This window comes from Oncorhynchus mykiss, chromosome 13 (genome assembly GCF_013265735.2).
Source record: "Oncorhynchus mykiss isolate Arlee chromosome 13, USDA_OmykA_1.1, whole genome shotgun sequence".
Taxonomy (NCBI): domain Eukaryota; kingdom Metazoa; phylum Chordata; class Actinopteri; order Salmoniformes; family Salmonidae; genus Oncorhynchus; species Oncorhynchus mykiss.
This window is the reverse complement of record NC_048577.1, coordinates 67,498,204-67,511,561: the sequence shown is the minus strand read 5'-3', so window position 1 is coordinate 67,511,561 and position 13,358 is coordinate 67,498,204. Positions and strand designations below refer to the sequence as shown.

At 41.8% G+C, this 13,358-nt stretch overlaps 1 protein-coding gene and 1 pseudogene across 1 annotated transcript in view; one reads left to right on the top strand and one right to left on the bottom strand.

The window, feature by feature from the left end:
* Positions 1 to 13,358, bottom strand: part of LOC118938461 — a 942,996-nt pseudogene that overhangs the window by 229,779 nt on the left and 699,859 nt on the right.
* The window catches only part of LOC110515071 (NACHT, LRR and PYD domains-containing protein 3-like), a 390,541-nt gene that overhangs the window by 137,224 nt on the left and 239,959 nt on the right, over positions 1 to 13,358 (top strand). The window lies entirely within an intron of this gene.

The following is a 13,358-nucleotide window of genomic DNA, read 5'->3' as shown; positions in this document are numbered from 1 at the left end:
TACGATCCATGTTTATTGTGACTATAGCAACACGAATCTAAATACAAACAGTGCAAAATAATAAATGTAATGAAAACCGAAACAGCCTAAACTGGTGCAAACTAACACTAAGGACAGGAACAATCACCCACAAACACACAGTGAAACCCAGGCTACCTAAATATGGTTCCCAATCAGAGACAATGACGAACACCTGCCTCTGACTGAGAACCATATCAGGCTGAACATAGAAATAGACAAACAAGACATGAAACATAGAATGCCCACTCAGATCACACCCTGACCAATCAAAACATAGAAAATACAAAGTAAACTATGGTCAGGGCGTGACAGGTACCAGGTAGTTGAGGTAATAATGAGACTATAAGGAGTACCAGTACTGAGTCAATGTGCAGGGTACCAGGTAGTTGAGGTAATAATGAGACTATAAGGAGTACCCGTACTGAGTCAATGTGCAGGGTACCAGGTAGTTGATGTAATAATGAGACTATAAGGAGAACCAGTACTGAGTCAATGTGCAGGGTACCAGGTAGTTGAGGTAATAATGAGACTATAAGGAGTACCAGTACTGAGTCAATGTGCAGGGTACCAGGTAGTTGAGGTAATAATGAGGCTATAAGGAGAACCAGTACTGAGTCAATGTGCAGGGTACCAGGTAGTTGAGGTAATAATGAGACTATAAGGAGTACCAGTACTGAGTCAATGTGCAGGGTACCAGGTAGTTGAGGTAATAATGAGACTATAAGGAGTACCAGTACTGAGTCAATGTGCAGGGTACCAGGTAGTTGAGGTAATAATGAGACTATAAGGAGTACCAGTACTGAGTCAATGTGCAGGGTACCAGGTAGTTGAGGTAATAATGAGACTATAAGGAGTACCAGTACTGAGTCAATGTGCAGGGGTACCAGGTAGTTGAGATAATAATGAGACTATAAGGAGTACCAGTACTGAGTCAATGTGCAGGGTACCAGGTAGTTGAGGTAATAATGAGACTATAAGGAGTACCAGTACTGAGTCAATGTGCAGGGTACCAGGTAGTTGAGGTAATAATGAGACTATAAGGAGTACCAGTACTGAGTCAATGTTCAGGGTACCAGGTAGTTGAGGTAATAATGAGACTATAAGGAGTACCAGTACTGAGTCAATGTTCAGGGTACCAGGTAGTTGAGGTAATAATGAGACTATAAGGAGTACCAGTACTGAGTCAATGTGCAGGGTACCAGGTAGTTGAGGTAATAATGAGACTATAAGGAGTACCAGTACTGAGTCAATGTGCAGGGTACCAGGTAGTTGAGGTAATAATGAGACTATAAGGAGAACCAGTACTGAGTCAATGTGCAGGGTACAAGGTAGTTGAGGTAATAATGAGACTATAAGGAGAACCAGTACTGAGTCAATGTCCAGGGTACCAGGTAGTTGAGGTAATAATGAGACTATAAGGAGAACCAGTACTGAGTCAATGTCCAGGGTACCAGGTAGTTGAGGTAATAATGAGACTATAAGGAGTACCAGTACTGAGTCAATGTCCAGGGTACCAGGTAGTTGAGGTAATAATGAGACTATAAGGAGTACCAGTACTGAGTCAATGTCCAGGGGTACCAGGTAGTTGAGGCAATTGAGTTAATATGTCGTTCAAAAGTTAGGGGTCACTTAGTAATGTTGTTTTTGAAAGAAAAAAGTCCTTTAAAATAACATCAAATTGTTCAGAAATACAGGGTAGACATTGTTAATGTTGTAAATAGAAACAGCTGGAAACAGCTGATTTTTTTATGGAATATCTACTTAGGCGTACAGAGGCCCATTATCAGCAACCATCACTCCCGTGTTCCAATGGCACGTTGTGTTAGCTAATCCAAGTTTATAATTTTAAAAAGCTAATTGATCATTACAAAGCCCTTTTGCAATTATGTTAACACATCTAAAAACTGTTGTTCTGATTAATGAAACAATAAAACTGGCCTTCTTTAGACAATTTGAGTATCTGGAGCATCAGCATTTGGGGGTTCGATTACAAGCTCAAAATGGCCATAAACAAAGACTTTCTTCTGAAACTCTTCAGTCGACTCTTGAGAAATGAAGGCTTTTCCAAGCAAGAAATTGCTAAGAAACTGAAGATCTCGTACAACGCTGTGTACTACAACAGCCTTGTCTTCTCAAATGACTGCCTTGTCTGGTTCACCAACTACTTCTCAGATAGAGTTCAGTGTGTCAAATTAGAGGGCCTTTTGTCTGGACCTCTGGCAGTCTCTATGGGAGTGCCACAGGGTTATATTCTCGGGCCGACTCTTTTCTTTGTATACATCAATGATGTCACTCTTGCTGCTGGTGATTCTCTGATCCACTTCTACGCAGATTTTGTATAGTTCTGGCCCTTCTTTGGACACTGCGTTAATAGGGCTAGGGAGCAGTGTTCAGAACTTTGGATAGTTTGACGTGCCCAAAGTAAACTGCCTGTTACTCAGAAACAGAAACCAGGATATGCATATAATTGGTTGTATTTGATAGAAAGCACTTTGAAATTTCTAAAACTGTCAAATTAATGCCTGTGAGGTTAACAGAACTGATATGGCAGGCGAAAACCCGAGGAAAATCCATCCAGAATTGTATTTTTCTGAGCTCCCAGGCCATTCCTATGTTGGCCTATTGCATTTCCAACCAAATAGCGCCCAGTTTGCAGTACCTATATGGCTTCCACTGGATGTGAACAGTCTTTATACAAGGTTTTCAGGTTTGTTTTTTGAAAAATGAACAAGTAGTTGTAGCTTATCCAAGGTGTTCCTCACAGGAACTGTAGTCTTGTGGCGCGCGTGAATGAGTCCGCACCTTTCGTTATTTATCTCTGGTATTGAACATACTACATTCCGTCTTAAATTGTATTGTTTAATTACATACCTGAGGATTGATTAGAAATGTTGTTTGACTTGTTTGGATGAAGTTTCCCGGTATCTTTTTGGATTGCTTTGCATGTTGAACGAGTTGAACGGGTGGATTAATGAATCAAACTAAATTACCATTTGTTGTGTAGCTGGGACCCTTGGGATTGCAAACAGAGGAAGATCTTCAAAGGTAAGTAAGTTATTTTATCTCTATTTCTGATTTTTGTGATGCCTGTGCTGGTTTGAAAAATATGTGTATGCTGGGCGTATGTGGGACTCTGTCCTCAGACAATCAAATGCTATGCTTTCTCCGTAAAGCCTATTGTAAATCGGACAAAGCTGTTCGATTACCAATATTCTAAGATAAAGAATGATGAATGACACCTGTATTTTCAAGAATGTTTAATATTATGATTTTTGTATTTTGAAATTCGCATACTGCAATTTCAAATCAAATCAAATCAAATCAAATGTTATTTGTCACATACACATGGTTAGCAGATGTTAATGCGAGTGTAGCGAAATGCTTGTGCTTCTAGTTTCGACAATGCAGTAATAACCAACAAGTAATCTAGCTAACAATTCCAAAACTACTACCTTATAGACACAAGTGTAAGTGAATAAAGAATATGTACATAAAGATATATGAATGAGTGATGGTACAGAGCGGCATTGGCAAGATACAGTTGATGGTATTGAGTGCAGTATATACATATGAGATGAGTATGTAAACAAAGTGGCATAGTTAGTGGCTAGTGATACATGTATTACATAAAGATGCAGTAGATGATATAGAGTACAGTATATACGTATACTAATGAGATGAATAATGTAGGGTATGTAAACATTATATTAGGTAGCATTGTTTAAAGTGGCTAGTGATATATTTTACATCATTTCCCATCAATTCCCATTATTAAAGTGGCTGGAGTTGAGTCATGTGTGTTGGCAGCAGCCACTCAATGTTAGTGGTGGCTGTTTAACAGTCTGATGGCCTTGAGATAGAAGCTGTTTTTCAGTCTCTCGGTCCCAGCTTTGATGCACCTGTACTGACCTCGCCTTCTGGATGATAGCGGGGTGAACAGGCAGTGGCTCGGGTGGTTGTTGTCCTTGATGATCTTTATGGCCTTCCTGTGACATCGGGTGGTGTAGGTGTCCTGGAGGGCAGGTAGTTTGCCCCCGGTGATGCGTTGTGCAGACCTCACTACCCTCTGGAGAGCCTTACAGTTGTGGGCGGAGCAGTTGCCGTACCAGGCGGTGATACAGCCCGACAGGATGCTCTCGATTGCGCATCTGTAGAAGTTTGTGAGTGCTTTTGGTGACAAGCCAAATTTCTTCAGCCTCCTGAGGTTAAAGAGGCGCTGCTGCGCCTTCTTCACGATGCTGTCTGTGTGGGTGGACCAATTCAGTTTGTCTGTGATGTGTACGCCGAGGAACTTAAAACTTACTACCCTCTCCACTACTGTTCCATCGATGTGGATAGGGGGGTGTTCCCTCCTCTGTTTCTGGATGTTGTCGTAGTAAAACGCTAGCGGGACAGCGAGCTGTAAAAAACTTTCAGACGTGCTTCAATGCCATACAGCACTCCTTCCGTGGCCTCCAACTGCTCTTAAATGCAAGTAAAACTGAATGCATTCTCTTCAACTGATCGCTGCCCACACCCGCCCGCCCGACTAGCATCACTACTCTGAATGGTTCTGACTTAGAATATGTCGACAACTACTAATACCTAGGCGTCTGGTTAGACTGTAAACTCTCCTTCCAAACTCACATTAAGCATCTCCAATCCAAAATGAAATTTAGAATTGGCTTCCTATTTCGCAACAAAGCATCCTTCGCTCATGCTGCCAAACATACCCTCATAAAACTGACTATTCTACCGATCCTTGACTTCGGCGATGTCATTTCAAAATAGCTTCCAACAATCTACTCAGCAAATTGGATGCAGTATGTCACAGCGCCATCCGTTTTTTTCATCAATTCCCCATATGCTACCCACCATTGCGACCTGTACGCTCTCACTGGCTGGCCCTCGCTTCATATTCGTCTCCAAACCCACTGGCTCCAGGTCACCTAGAAGTCCTTGCTAGGTAAAGCCGCGCCTTATCTCAGCTTAAAGGTCACCATAGCAGCACCCAGTTGTAGCGCGTGCCCCAGCAGGTATATTTCACTGGTCACCCCCAGTAACCAAATCCTACTTTGGCCGCCTTTCCTTACAGTTCTCTGCTGCCAATGACTGGAACGAATTTCAAAAATCACTGAAGCTGGAGACTTATATCTCACTCACTAAATTTAAGCATCAGCTGTAAGAGAACCTTACCGATCATTGCATAGCCCATTGGTAAATAGCCCACCCAACTACCTCATCCCCATATTGTTATTTATTTTTTGTTCCTTTCCACCCCAGTATCTCTACTTGCACATTCATCATCTGCACATCTATCACTCCAGTGTTGAATTGCTAAAATGTAGTTATTTCGCCCCTATGGCCTATTTATTGCCTTACCTCCCTAAACTTACTTCATTTGCACACACTGTATATAGACTTTTCTATTGTGTTATTGACTGTACATTTGTTAATTCCATGTGTAACTCGGTGTTGTTCGTGTCGCACTGCTTTGCTTTATCTTGGCCAGGTCGCAGTTGTAAATGAGAACTTGTTCTCAAATGGCCTACCTGGTTAAATAAAGATGAAATACATTTTAAAACCTGTGCCCTTCACAGAACAGCACAAACTGGCCCTAACCAGAATAGAGAGAGGAGTGGGAAGCCTAAGCAAAAGGACAAGTACATTTGAGTGTCTAGTTTGAGAAACAGACTCCTCACAAGTCCTCAACTGGCAGCTTCATTAAATAGCACCCGCAAAACACCAGTCTAAACATCAACACTGAAGAGGTGACTCAGGGGTGCTGGCCTTCTGGGCAGAGTTGCAAAGAAAAAGCCATATCTCAGACTGGCCAATAAAAATTAAAACATTGGAAAAATAACAGAGACACTGGAGAGAGGAACTCTATGTAGATAGTCCATGAAAAAATCTGCCGTTTACAGCTACAATAGCAATTTACAACATGAATAATGTCTACACTGTATTTCTGATCCATTTGATGTTATTTTAATGGAAACAAAATAGCTTTTTTTTCAAAAATAGGGACATTTCTAGGTGACTCTAAACCTTTGAACGGTATTGTACATGTAGGTAGGGGTAAAAGTGACTAGGCAATCAGGATAGTAATTACATCTCCTTATGCAGGGAGTACACACACACACACACACACACACACACACACACACACACACACACACACACACACACACACACACACACACACACACACACACACACACACACACACACACACACACACACACACACACAGGGAGGGAATGTTGTGTTTGTTTAATATTGTTTTAGGACTATGCAAATGATTAGCCTATGGATTATGAAAACAACAACAATAAATGGGAAAATGGGAGAGGAGAAATGACTAGAGACAGTGTTGTTTAACTCACTGACCATGACCCATGAGTTCTTCTTACCTTTGTTCAGTAGAAAGGTCTCCATCTCTAAAGGATATAGGACAATCCATGGACCGGTCACTCTTCATGGACACACAGCTGGGTACAGGGGAGGCTGGTCTCTCCTGCTTGATTGGGCTTCAACACAACAGAGACAAACATTACATCTCTCATCTACTCTGAGCTCAGATGGGGAAACATAAGAAGAGTTTCATTCCAAAACGCAATAAATCACTTTTCAGAAATGTTCGTAAATGAGCTTTTATTGTTTAAAGAAATTATGAAAGAGATTTGTGTTTTATCACTATCTAATCATGACATGGGCTTGTTCAATTACATAGATACTCAATACTTGAAGCCATATGTGATAATATAAGCTGATCTGTGGTCAGTACTGTGACATAATTATAATGTTAAGGAAATATTTAAATGGAGAAAACAGATCTGAAAGCAGCGCACCCTTTCTTTCCATCCTATCAGTATTGATACATGATCCGGACGTGATACCTTGTAGTGCTGCTGATCCAGTTTCTACTGGTCTGACTGAGGATATGAACTCTGACCTGTTCACCAGACGTGATACCTTGTAGTGCTGCTGATCCAGTTTCTACTGGTCTGACTGAGGATATGAACTCTGACCTGTTCAGCAGACGTGATACCTTGTAGTGCTGCTGATCCAGTTTCTACTGGTCTGACTGAGGATATGAACTCTGACCTGTTCACCAGACGTGATACCTTGTAGTGCTGCTGATCCAGTTTCTACTGGTCTGACTGAGGATATGAACTCTGACCTGTTCACCAGACGTGATACCTTGTAGTGCTGCTGATCCAGTTTCTACTGGTCTGACTGAGGATGTTGGACTCTGCCCTGTTCACCAGACGTGCTACGTTGCCCTTAAACCTTGGAAATAGTAACACAAAATAAAAATAATGAGACTATAAGGAGAACCAGTACTGAGTCAATGTGCAGGGTACCAGGTAGTTGAGGTAATAGTGAGACTATAAGGAGTACCAGTACTGAGTCAATGTGCAGGGTACCAGGTAGTTGAGGTAATAATGAGACTATAAGGAGAACCATTACTGAGTCAATGTGCAGGGTACCAGGTAGCTGAGGTAATAATGAGACTATAAGGAGTACCAGTACTGAGTCAATATGCAGGGTACCAGGTAGTTGAGGTAATAATGAGGCTATAAGGAGTACCAGTACTGAGTCAATGTGCAGGGTACCAGGTAGTTGAGGTAATAATGAGACTATAAGGTGTACCATTACTGACTATAATTGAGATAATATGTGCATGTCGGTAGGGGTAAAAGTGACTAGGCAATCAGGATAGAGATTACATCTCCTCATCCAAGGAGTTCAGACACACACACACACACACACACACACACACACACACACACACACACACACACACACACACACACACACACACACACACACACAGGGAGGGAATGTTGTGTTTGTTTAATATTGTTTTAGGACTATGAAAATTGAAAAAAGGATGAGCCTATGGATTATGAAAACAACAACAATAAATGGGAAAATGGGAGAGGAGAAATGACTAGAGACAGTGTTGTTTAACTCACTGACCAGGACCCATGAGTTCTTCTTACCTTTGTTCAGTAGAAAAGTCTCCCTCTCTAAACTCTATAGGACGATCCATAGACCGGTCACTCTTCCTGGACACACAGCTGGGAACAGGGGAGGCTGGTCTCTCCTGCGTGATTGGTCTTCAACACAACAGAGACAAACATTACATCTCCCAAATGGGAAAACATAAGCAGAGTTTCAGTCAGAGCTGGAAAATGAGACAGTTGAGGAACAATGGGAAAGTCGTTCTGCTTTGAACGTTGATAAACTTGTAACTTTTGAGAAAATGTTTTGGTACCTACTGTAGAGCTCTCATTTGACTACAGGACTGTTACTTTGGCACCCATCCAAATAAATCGTTTTTAATACAATTAACTGGTGTTTGGTGTTATTGAGTTAAGCGAGTTTCATTGTTTGTTGTGCTATAAATAGTTATTTTATGGTTGTAAATGGGAAAATGAACTAGAACATTTTATGTAATTACTACTTTAGTAAGGAATTACAGTTATAGATATGTGAAAAACACCTTGAGGATTGATTCTAAACAACGTTTGCCATGTTTCTGTCGATATTATGGAGTTAATTTGGAAAAAAGTTTGGCGTTGTAATGACTGAATTTTCTTTTTTTTCTTTTCTTAGGGGTTCAAGACCTGCTATGGTCTTTTTTTTTTGCTCTCCCAAAAGCAACACAGCCCTAATACGAGATATATAGCTAAGTAAAGAAATGAGTGACCATTTTAGAAAATTATGAGACATATAGTCTGTGGTTGCATGTCAATCATATTAATATATAATATATATAATATATATAATAATATATATACTATAACTGATGCTTCATGGTCATATGCTGCCATCTATTGTAAATATTTAGCAAATAAAAGGTATTAATTCACGTACAGACATTGGAGGCAGCTGAGAAATAAAGTTATTTATTTTTGTTAATTCCTTAGATCAGTCTCAAACCTGCCCCATCCATCCCACGCCAATTGCTGGACTTTCATTAGAACGTGCGTTGAAGATGTCGTTCCCATAGCAACGATTAAAACATTCCCTAACCAGAAACCGTGGATTGATGGCAGCATTCGTGTGAAACTGAAAGCGCGAACCACTGCTTTTAATCAGGGCAAGGTGTCTGGTAACATGACAGAATACAAACAGTGCAGCTATTCCCTCCGCAAGGCTATCAAACAAGCTAAGCGCCAGTACAGAGACAAAGTAGAATCTCAATTCAACGGCTCAGACACAAGAGGCATGTGGCAGGGTCTACAGTCAATCACGGACTACAGGAAGAAATCCAGCCCAGTCACGGACCAGGATGTCTTGCTCCCAGGCAGACTAAATAACTTTTTTGCCAGCTTTGAGGACAATACAGTGCCACTGACACGGCCTGCAACGAAAACATGCGGTCTCTCCTTCACTGCAGCCGAGGTGAGTAAGACATTTAAACGTGTTAACCCTCGCAAGGCTGCAGGCCCAGACGGCATCCCCAGCCGCGCCCTCAGAGCATGCGCAGACCAGCTGGCCGGTGTGTTTACGGACATATTCAATCAATCCCTATACCAGTCTGCTGTTCCCACATGCTTCAAGAGGGCCACCATTGTTCCTGTTCCCAAGAAAGCTAAGGTAACTGAGCTAAACGACTACCGCCCTGTAGCACTCACACCCGTCATCATGAAGTGCTTTGAGAGACTAGTCAAGGACCATATCACCTCCACCCTACCTGACACCCTAGACCCACTCCAATTTGCTTACCGCCCAAATAGGTCCACAGACGATGCAATCTCAACCACACTGCACACTACCCTAACCCATCTGGACAAGAGGAATACCTATGTGAGAATGCTGTTCATCGACTACAGCTCGGCATTCAACACCATAGTACCCTCCAAGCTCGTCATCAAGCTCGAGACCCTGGGTCTCGACCCCGCCCTGTGCAACTGGGTACCTGACGGGCCGCCCCCAGGTGGTGAGGGTAGGCAACAACATCTCCTCCCCGCTGATCCTCAACACTGGGGCCCCACAAGGGTGCGTTCTGAGCCCTCTCCTGTACTCCCTGTTCACCCACGACTGCGTGGCCATGCACGCCTCCAACTCAATCATCAAGTTTGCGGACGACACAACAGTGGTAGGCTTGATTACCAACAACGACGATACGTCCTACAGGGAGGAGGTGAGGGCCCTCGGAGTGTGGTGTTAGGAAAATAACCTCACACTCAACGTCAACAAAACTAAGGAGATGATTGTGGACTTCAGGAAACAGCAGAGGGAACACCCCCCTATCCACATCGATGGAACAGTAGTGGAGAGGGTAGCAAGTTTTAAGTTCCTCGGCATACACATCACAGACAAACTGAATTGGTCCACTCACACAGACAGCATCGTGAAGAAGGCGCAGCAGCGCCTCTTCAACCTCAGGAGGCTGAAGAAATTCGGCTTGTCACCAAAAGCACTCACAAACTTCTACAGATGCACAATCGAGAGCAGAGGGTAGTGAGGTCTGCACAACGCATCACCGGGGGCAAACTACCTGCCCTCCAGGACACCTACACCACCCGATGTCACAGGAAGGCCATAAAGATCATCAAGGACATCAACCACCCGAGCCACTGCCTGTTCACCCTGCTATCATCCAGAAGGCGAGGTCAGTACAGGTGCATGAAAGCTGGGACCGAGAGACTGAAAAACAGCTTCTATCTCAAGGCCATCAGACTGTTAAACAGCCACCACTAACACTGAGTGGCTGCTGCCAACACACTGACACTGACTCAACTCCAGCCACTTTAATAATGGGAATTGATGGGAAATGATGTAAATATATCACTAGCCACTTTAAACAATGCTACCTTATATAATGTTACTTACCCTACATTATTCATCTCATATGCATACGTATATACTGTACTCTATATCATCGACTGTATCCTTATGTAATACATGTATCACTAGCCACTTTAAACTATGCCACTTTGTTTACATACTCATCTCATTTGTACATACTGTACTCGATACCATCTACTGTATCTTGCCTATGCTGCTCTGTACCATCACTCATTCATATATCCTTATGTACATATTCTTTATCCCCTTACACTGTGTACAAGACAGTAGTTTTGGAACTGTTAGTTAGATTACTTGTTATTACTGCATTGTCGCAACTAGAAGCACAAGCATTTCGGTACACTCACATTGACATCTGCTAACCATGTGTATGTGACAAATAAAATTTGATTTGATTTGACTTTCACGTAGAGATTACGAGGTCACCCAGTTCAAACCACATTTGAAAAATAAAACTAATGTGTCTTGTTTATCAAGTGTTCTGCCTTACAATAATAAATATAACAAAATAAACATAATAAATAACAAAGCAAAAAGTAGAGTAGGTTTTGATTAACAAAATAATCTAACTTATATTTAGTACCTCTGGCAGTCTTTATGGGGGCACCACAGGGTTCAATTATTGGGCCGACTCTTTTCTCTGTATTTTTCGACGATGTTGCTCTTGCTGCGGGTGATTCCCTGATCCACCTCTACGCAGACGACGCCATTCTGTATACATCTGGCCCTTCTTTGGACACTGTGTTAACTATCCTCCAAAATGCTTTAATTGGAACTCTGGGGGCGGTATTTCATTTTTGGATAAAAAAACGTTCCCATTTTAAACAAGATATGTTGTCACGACAAGATGCTCGACTATGCATATAATTGACAGCTTTGGATAGAAAACACTCTGACGTTTCCAAAACTGCAAAGATAATGTCTGTGAGTGTAACAGAACTGATGTTACAGGCGAAACCCAGATAAAAATCCAACCAGGAAGTGCCCCATATTTTGAAAGCGCTGCATGCCAATGACTCCTTATATGGCTTTGAATGGGCTAGGAATGAGCTTACGTTTTCTATGTATTCCCCAAGGTGTCTACAGCATTATGACGTCTTTTTACGCATTTATTTTGAAGAATAGCCGTAAGGGACCACATTGAGCAAGTGGTCACATGATGGCTACCGCAGAAAATATTGTGTAAATTACTGAGGTAGCCATTTCGCCTACAAAAATAATATTTTTTGAAAAAAGGAACATTTGCTATCTAACTGGGAGTCTCCTGAGTGAAAACATCCAAAGTTCTTCAAAGGTAAATTATTTAATTTGATTGCTTTTCTTATTTTCGTGAAAATGTTGCCTGCTGCTAGCAAGGCATAATGCTATGCTAGCCTATGATAAACTTACACAAATGCTTGTCTAGCGTTGGCTGTAAAGCATATTTTGAAAATCTGAGATGACAGTGTGATTAACAAAAGGCTAAACTGTGTCTCAATATATTTAATTTCTGATTTTCATGAATAGAATATAGGAATATTTTCTAGGGATATTTATGTCCGCTGCATTGTGGTAATTATTATTATTATTAATATATTATTATATTATTATTGAGGCGATGATGAAACCCGGATCCGGGTTTGAGGGTCGCAATAAGTTTTTAATGCCATACAACACTCCTTCCGTGGCCTCCAACTGCTCTTAACCACTAGTAAAATCGTCGGATGGAGCCACAGTGTCTCCTGACCCCTCCTGTCTCAGCCTCAAGTATTTATGCTGCAGTAGTAGTTTATGCGTCGGGGGGCTAGGGTCAGTTTGTTATATCTGGAGTACTTCTCATGTCCTATCCAGTGTCCTGTGTGAATTTAAGTATGCTCTCTCTAATTCTCTATTTCTCTCTTTATTTCTCTCTCTTGGAGGACCTGAGCCCTAGGACCATGCCTCAGGACTACCTGACATGATGACTCCTTGCTGTCCCCAGTCCACCTGGCCGTGCTGCTGCTCCAGTTTCAACTGTTCTGCCTGTGATTATTATTATTTGACCATGCTGGTCATTTATGAACATTTGAACATCTTGGCCATGTTCTGTTATAATCTCCACCCGGCACAGCCAGAAGAGGACTGGCCACCCCACATAGCCTGGTTCCTCTCTAGGTTTCTTCCTAGGTTTTGGCCTTTCTAGGGAGTTTTTCCTAGCCACCGTGCTTCTACACCTGCATTGCTTGCTGTTTGGGGTTTTAGGCTGGGTTTCTGTACAGCACTTTGAGATATGAGCTGATGTACGAAGGGCTTTATAAATACATTTGATTTGATTTGAGTTAAACCAAATGCATGCTTTTCAACCTTTTTTATTTACTAACATAATATTATTACTAAAATAGTTTCTAAACGTTTTCTAGGCTACCTTACCCTATAATTAGGGTTAGGGTTATGGAAAAATAGGTTAAACCTAGGGTTAGGGGTTAAGTATCAAATAGGTAATTCGTAGGGTTAGAGTTTCTGTAAAGGACGTTGTGACATCGTTGTTGTAAATGTCATGTTTCCAGCCAACT